Genomic DNA, 8,723 nt, shown 5'->3' on the forward strand with positions numbered 1-8,723 from the left:
TACACAAAAAATTTTGATTTTAAATTAGTGAAATTTTTCAAAAATAGGATCTTAAAAAGAAACTTATTATTTTAACCAAGTAGTGGCTAAAATGCATAAAATCAAACAATCATGCAGTGAAACATGCAAATATAAAAATGTACTTAAATAAAATATTGGTGTTGAGAAGAAAATAACTAACCCATGGAGATCGGTATCGACCTCCCCACACTTAAAGATTGCACCGTCCTCGGTGCATGCTGAGATGTGCAGGTGGACGGGTTGTTCCAACTGATGCTTTTCTTCAAAGATTGTGCAGATGGACTTGTTTGTCTCCCCTTTTAGAAATTTCTCCCTTTTTCCGTCTTCGGTGGCCATCCTGAAAGAAGAGAAAAAGAAGAACAGTAACCCAGAAATAAAGATAAGAAAATAAATAAAATATAGTTGGGTTAATGCCAAATAATGAGGGTCTCAATTATATGGTAGCTACAACATGCAAGTGAGAAAACAGTAAAAGTACATGGCAAATCAAGAGTGCAAAAATTTGCAACAATAGGGAAGAGAGTGTAGGTAAGGAGAAATAATATAAATTCATGTCAATGCAAAAGTAATACAGGTATAAAAGATTGGCATTGATTTAAATAATATTACCTAACCAGAATAAAACAAGTCACTAAGCACCCAAAATAATTCAAGAGAAGATGCAACAGTTAAATAAGAAAATTTTAACACCAAAGGAAAAATAATGAATTTAGAAAAGAAAATAAAAATGTGCACTAAATTAAAATGCAATGAATGAAATATGCAAATAAATAAAGTAAAATAGAATGAAGGTGAAAAAGAATGAGAAGTGAAAGAAATAAAGTAAGAAAGAAAGAAGAAAAAAAAAACAAAAGATAGAAGAGATTAAGATTAGAAAAGAAAAGACAAGATAATTGGCGCTGATCTGGATAAGTTGTGCGGCGCAGGCGACGCGGACGTGTGAGTGACGCGGTCGCGTGGTGCGCGATAAGGTCAGGTGACGCGGACGCGTGGGATCGCGTGACCTGATTTGTGCGATTGGCGCGAGTGCAGCCTCGCGTTCGCGCAACTCTCTGTTCGAAACTCTTTTTGCCAAATTTTTGGGTGACGCGGTCGCGTGGTTGACGCGATCGCGTGAATGGCCTTATTTCCAATATGACGTGGACGCGTCGGGCACGCATTCGCGTGGGAGGGCTTGGGCTTCTAGCACGAGTCCAGCCCTACTCCAGCATAACTTTCGGCTATGCACCCTTTTCACGTCGATTTTCAGGTCACGCGGCCGCGTGTGTGACGCGGTCGCGTGGGAGGCCAATGTTCCCACATGACGCGGACGCGTCAGCGACGCGGTTGCGTGGGGTGATTTGCGCCAAAGGCACGCCTCCAGCCACGCTCCTGCGTGACTCTCTGTTCGCTTTCTTATTCTTTCTGAGCCACCTGCAACGCGGACGCGTCATTGATGCGGTCGCGTCGCGTGAAAATTTCTTCTTCTTTTTTTTATGCAGGATGCAAAAATGCAATGATAGTGTGGATGCTATGAATAATTCCAGGTTCAATGAAAATAGAATAAAATAAAACTCAAAAACAAACAAAACGAAATAAAATTAAAATTGAAAAAGGAACGATCATACCATGGTAGGTTGTCTCCCACCTAGCACTTTTAGTTAGAGTCCTTAAGTTGGACATTTGGTGAGCTCCCTGTTATGGTGGCTTGTGCTTGTATTCGTCCAGGAATCTCCACCAATGTTTGTGATTCCAATGGCCTCCGGGGTCCCAAACTAGGCGCAGAAAGCCTTCAAGTAGGTTAAAGCAAGTGACAAGGCCCCAAGAGTGTTGATTTCTAGACTGAATTCCGGGGTCCCAAATCTTGCTTTTGCACCTGTCTTCTTGTTGACCATCTTTGTTCCAACCGGGTGATAAGCAATCCGAATTCTCACTAAGACATCCAAACAGCTTTCTAAACCCATTCAGTTGAACTTTATACCAACCCTTGCATTTAAATTTTGAGTACGCAACCATGTTGAACTTTGCTTGACAACTCCAACCACTAACCATCTTCCTCTTACTCTTAATGCCTCAAAGAGCTCTAAGTTGACCATCTGTCTCCAGTAGCCCATATTCAAGTGAAATTAGAAAGCTGAGGGATATGAATTTTACCCACTTGAATGTTGTGAAGGATGATGGTAACTTAGGGGGAGGTATTTCTAATGAAATTGCAAGTTCCACTCCCTTGTGCTCTTCTCTGACAACTTCCACCTCTTTGCAAGTTTCTTCAATATCAACCTCTTCCTCTTGGTAGCTTTCTTCCAATTCAATCTCTTCTTCATTGTTTACCAAGGGCATGAGAGGTTGTGCTTCTTCTTCTTTAATCTCCATCTCTTGACCAACCTCTTCCAAGTCTTCAACTATGATATGCCTTGGAGGTTGTACACCCTCCTCAACATCAAATGCAACCGTCTTGGAATGAGGTTCTATATCTTGACTTTCCCATGGAGATTCAGCATCTCCCAAGTCTTCAACCACTTCTTCTTCTTCAATAATTCCGGCTTCCTCCACTTGTTCCAGTACAAATTCATGCTCCTTACTGTCCACCGGAGTTTCTAATGTCTCCTTCATGCTACGTTCTTCATTAGATTGTCCACATGAAGCCATGGAGATTCCTTGAGTGTCCGAACGTCAGGAAGCTAATTGATGTATCGCTTGCTCCAATTGATGAAGGGTTGCATGAAATTGATCCACTGTTTTCTTGAGACGATCCGTTGATTCTTGTTCCGCTTGGGTATCATAAGTAGGACCATAAGGCTCTTGGATTGATGGATATGGATATGGTGCATATGGAGGTGGTGGTTCTTGGGAGTAATTGGGTTGGAATTGGGGTGGTTCTATATATGGTTCATATGGTTCATAAGGTGGTTGGTATGGTGGATGAGGGTTATGATCATATGAGGGTGTTTGGTGGTAAGGGGCTTGTGAGTATGGTGATCCAAAATGATGTTGAGGAGGTGGGTCATAGGTATATGATGGGGTCCACCGTATCTATCATCTTGGTATGCACCTCGGAATGGCTCTTGACTATAGCAGTTAGGTGGGTGTTGGTTGTCACGGAAGAGTCCACCATAACTGTTGTTTTGACATGCATTGTGGAATGGTCGTGGTCTATGGTATCTTGGAGGGTGTTGTTGCCTAAAGGGTTGATCAGATCCTCGTGGCTCCTTCCATCTCTGATTGTTTTGACATTGACGCATGTTCCTGTTATAATTTTCATTCCTTGCAACAGCATTGGAACCAAACTCAAAGCGAGAGGGGTGAGAACTCATAATAGTAAATAAAAATTAAAAACGAAAATAAAAAAAATTTTAAATTAAAAGGTTATTGAAATTTAAATTTTGAATTTGAAAATTAAATTTTGAAATTTGAAAATTAAATTTTGAAATTTGAAAATTAAATTTTGAAATTTGAAAATTAAATTTTGAAATTTGAAATTTGAATTTTTGAATTTTAAATTTTTGAAATAAGATAAGATAAGATTTTGAAAAAGATATGATTTTTTTGAAAAAGATTTGAATTTTGAAATTTAAATTTTGAAATTTTAAATTTTAAAATTTGAAATTTGAATTTTAAATTTTTTAAATTTGAATTTTGAAAATTTAAATTTTGAAATTTGAATTTAAATTTTTTTTAATTTGAATTTTGGAAATTGAAATTTGAAATTTGAAATTTGAGTTTTAAATTTTGAATTTTTGAATTTAATGAGAAAAGAAAAAAACAATAAAATGACACCAAACTTAAAATTTTTAGATCAAAATGAAGAAAACAACTAAGAACAACTTGAAGGTCAAGATGAACTCGAAGAACAACTTGAAGATCAAGATGAACACCAAGAACAAATTTTTTGAAAAAACAAAAATAAAAACAAAAATAAAAACAAATAAACAAGCAAAAAGCAAATATTTACAATAACCAATAATAAGGCACACGTTTGCAACTCCCCGGCAACGGTGCCATTTTGAAGAGAGAACTTTTGCATGGTCTAGAAATTTGCAGATAAATCCTCGTTGCAGGTATAGCTTCTAAACCAACAAAAGTCCTTTCTTACAAACGTTTTGGTTGTCACAAGTAACAAACCCCTTTAAAATTGATAACCGGGTATTTAAACCTCGGGTCGTCTTCTCAAGGAATTGCAGGGAAGTATGTTCTTATTATTGGTTATGAGTCTTATAAATTGGGGGTTTTGAAAGTAAGAAACCAGTATGTTAAATGATAAGAAAAATAAAATAGTAATAATAAAATAAACTCTTGGCAAGGTATTAGAACTAGAAATTCTGTCCTTGTTATCCGTATTAGATGTGATGAGAATTGGATTTTAATCCCACTTTGTTAACCTCTAACTATGAAGGTAAATCAAGTGGACTAATTAGTTTGATCCTCAAGTCCTAGTCAATTCCTAGTCAATTCCTATGGAAAGACTAGAGTTATTGGAGCAACTCCCAATTTAAACCACTGCTTTATTTGACAACTCAAGCGTTATCAATTACTTAACCAAAGCCAAAAGGAAGACAATATTTAAATTAAATTAAAAGCATCAATATAAATAAAGCAAAGTAATCTTAATTCTGAAATACCTCAAATAACATTAATTAAGAGAATCATATGTAACACGGAAGAGTTCATAAATTAAATTGAGAAAATAATTAAAAGGGAATATTGAACCTGATAAAAAAAGACAATTCTGAAAGCAAAGAAGTCCTAAATCCTAATCCTAAGAGAGAGGAGAGAACCTCTCTCTCTAAGAACTACATCTAAAACTAAAATTATGAATTATGAGCTGATGATGAGTTTGAATGGATTTCCTCACTTTATAGCCTCTAATATGTGTTTTCTAGGCCGCAAACTGGGTCGAAAACAGCCCAGAAATTGCTGGAGAAGAAATCTGCCACGCTGATTTTTGTCACTGCAACGCGTCCACGTGGATCACGCGTTCGCGTCGCCTAGAATCAAAGCAACTATGGTATATTATATATCAAATCAAAGCCCCGGACGTTAGCTTTCTAAAGCAACTGAAACCGCGTCGTTTGGACCTCTGTAGCTCAAGTTATGACCGTTTTAGTGTGAGAGGGTTAGGTTGACAGCTTTGCAGTTCCTTCAACTTCTTGTATTCCTTCCACTTTTGCATGCTTCCTTTCCATCCTCCAAGCCATTCCTGCCCTGTAATCTCTGAAAGCACTTAACACACATATCAAGGCATCGAATGGTAATAAGAGAGGATTAATATTAGCAAATATAAGTCCAAAGAAGCATGTTTTCAATCATAGCACAAAATCAGGAAGGAGAATGTAAACTCATGCAAATAGTATGAATAAGTGGGTAAAGAGTTGATAAAATCCACTCAAATTAGCACAAGATAAACCATAAAATAGTGGTTTATCAACGTATTTCGGGGGTCTTGGTGTAGACTTGTTGGTTCGGCTGAACGGAGGATCGTGGCTGTTCGCCGGCACGGGCTGTCGAGCTTGCCCTGCTCAGGCAGGCTCCGCCTCCTTCGCGGAGTTCCTACGAAGTGGAGAGTCGCTCCATGTCTGCTCCAGGGTCTCACAGACGGCGCCAATGTTCATCATCTGATGATCTCGGGTGCTCGACGGTCAGATGAGGGTGAAGGGTTGAGAGAGGGAGACCCTAAAGTAGCTTGGAACGGGTTCCTGGTCCGGAGCTGGAGGCTGGTGAAACTGGTGGATGAACGGACGGGAAAGGGGGGATGACCACCTGCAAGAACACTCCAACGATCAAGTCAGTGTCCGTAAGAAAGGGTAGCCAAATTAGATAAGGTGATGTCTACCTTGGGGAGAGTGCTGACCTCTCCCCTTATATACTGTGCTGGGCTGGCCCAAAGATGACCTAGCCCACTGGCCAGAACGCTTGTGAGTTGTCCCTGTCCACGTGGGAGGAGCTGGTCGTCCTGGACTTCGCGTCAGGGCTTCAGGTGTTGCCCCGAGGAAGCCGACCCGACCGGTTTGCTAGGCGGGGTGTGCTGGGTCGTGCAGGTGGTGAAGCCGGACGTCGACCGGGTCGGGTGTTGGGGACCGACCCGTTGGATTTCCCTTGTGAAGGGTAGTTTGGGCCTGGGTCAGAGGTGGTGCCCCGACCTGACGGCTAGTTGGACTGGACTTGTAGTGGTCCGTAACAGTTTGTTACATCAACATTACATTTAACATATTATGCCAGTATTTAGGATTTGTTTGGGTGAACTTCTAAAAAAAAAATTTAAATGATCTTTTTTCAAAAAATTAAACCTTATAAAAAAAATAAAAGTAATTTTATGTTTGGATATCTCAGACAAAAAGATCCTTTTTTATCAATTATGTTTAGGTATAATTATATAAAGGTACTTTTTTTATTTATTACTTAAAAAATATTTTTTTTAAAAGAAAAAAATCTTTTAAAAAATATGTAAATTATAACTTCTTAAAAAAAGATTTTTTTTAGTTTTTTTTATTTTTACTACTAAAAATTTATCAAATACGATAAAAAATAAAAAAAATATTTTTTTATTAAAAAAATATTTTTTATCAATTTAATAGCGTTCAAACAAGCATTTAACGTAATAAAGAAAGAGCAATGACTAAAATTAAAACTTTTAAATTTTACAAAATCATTAAAACTAAAAAAATTTGTGGGATAGATCAAACTAAAAAAACAAATATTTTATAGAAATAAAAAACTTATTCGAAAAACTTCATTTTAAGGAAAATACTAATTTGACAAAAAGGAAAAAGTTCTCGCTAAAACTTTTTACGAAATTTTCTATACTTGCAACTCCAACTCTGATCTTGGATCAGTACTAACTTGAACATTAGAATTCTTTGTAAATTCACTCCCACAATCATTTTGTATAATAAATTTTAACCAACATTCAGTTAAATTTGTTATTCTTTTGACTCCTTTTATTCTCTTTATATGCTGACGAAAAAAAAGGTTTGAATTTCTTTTTTAGTTGAACGTTAGTTGAAAAGTAGTTGATTCTCTAATTTGACCTACTCATTAGGCTTAGGATTCGGTGGTCCCAGAACGTTTAGATCACTTAGTGGTCCCATAACAAAACATGTTTTTTAAGTTTTTTTAACAACTGCTACATAGTCCTTTAACTAATTTTAATTATAAATTGACCCCATATATTTTATATAATTATAAAAACGATTTTTTATTTTATAAATAATTAATTTATCATAAATCTATCATGTTCTTAACAATTAAAAACAAAAACAATTTTTTGACTATTACAATCGATTAAAATATTAAATTTGATTCGTTTCGTTCGCGATGAATCATAAAATTGTGTTTTCTGCGAAAACCAATCGATTGGAATAATGAATCAATCGATTGAATTATATCTCAATCGATTGGATTACAGTTTACCACTAAACAATCGATTGAAAATTGCCAAAAGCATGGTTTTCGCATAACTCAATCGATTGGTCATACGATCCAATCGATGGAACGATGAATAAAAATTGGATTTTTGTAATTCAATCGATTGTTTAGAATTTCCAATCGATTGAATGCTTCAAAACAACCCGGGTCTCACCAAATTCAATCGATTGCTTTTGTGACTCAATCGATTGAATTTACCCAAACAATATGAATTTGCCAATTTCAATCGATTGTAGTGTGTGAATTCAAATTCAATCGATTGAAATGATAATTCAATCAATTGGAACGCGATGTATTAAGCCTATGTCAGTCTTGTTTTCATTTTTAAAAATTATCTTATTCATCTATCTTATCTTTAAAATTCCATCTTCCTTTTTTAAGGTTTTATTTTAAATTAGATACTCTAATCTTATCTTTTCCTTAACATTAACATTATAAATTGGTGAATAATAATTAGAGTATCTAATTCAAAATAAAACCTTAAAAAAGGAAGATAGAATTTTAAAGATAAGATAGATGAATAAGAAGATAATTTTTAAAAACAAAAACAAGACTGACATAGGCGTAATACATCGCGTTCCAATTGATTGAATTATCATTTTAATCGATTGAATTTGAATTCACACACACTACAATCAATTGAAATTGGCAAATTCATATTGTTTGGGTAAATTCAATCGATTGAGTCACAAAAGCAATCGATTGAATTTGGTGAGACTCAGGTTGTTTTGAAGCATTCAAACGATTGGAAATTCTAAACAATCGTTTGAATTACAAAAATCCAATTTTTATTCATCGTTCCATCGATTGGATCGTATGACCAATCGATTGAGTTATGCGAAAACCATGCTTTTGGCAATTTTCAATCAATTGTTTAGTGGTAAACTGTAATCCAATCGATTGAGATATAATTCAATCGATTGATTCATTATTCCAATCGATTGGTTTTCGCAGAAAACACAATTTTATGATTCCTCGCGAATGAGACGAATCAAATTTAATATTTTAATCGATTGTAATGGCCAAAAAATTGTTTTTATTTTTGATTGTTAATGAACATGATAGATTTATGATAAATTAATTATTTATAAAATAAAAAATCATTTTTATAATTATATAAAATATATGGGGTCAATTTATAATTAAAATTAGTTAAAGGACTATGTAGCAGTTGTTAAAAAAACTTAAAAAACATGTTTTGTTATGGGACCACTAAGTGGTCCAAACGTTCTGGGACCACCGAATTCTAAGCCTACTCATTAACCTAATTTTTATTTTAACTAGTGTATGTTCTCGTACTC

This window comes from Arachis ipaensis, chromosome B10, assembly GCF_000816755.2.
Source record: "Arachis ipaensis cultivar K30076 chromosome B10, Araip1.1, whole genome shotgun sequence".
Classification (NCBI taxonomy): Eukaryota; Viridiplantae; Streptophyta; class Magnoliopsida; order Fabales; family Fabaceae; genus Arachis; species Arachis ipaensis.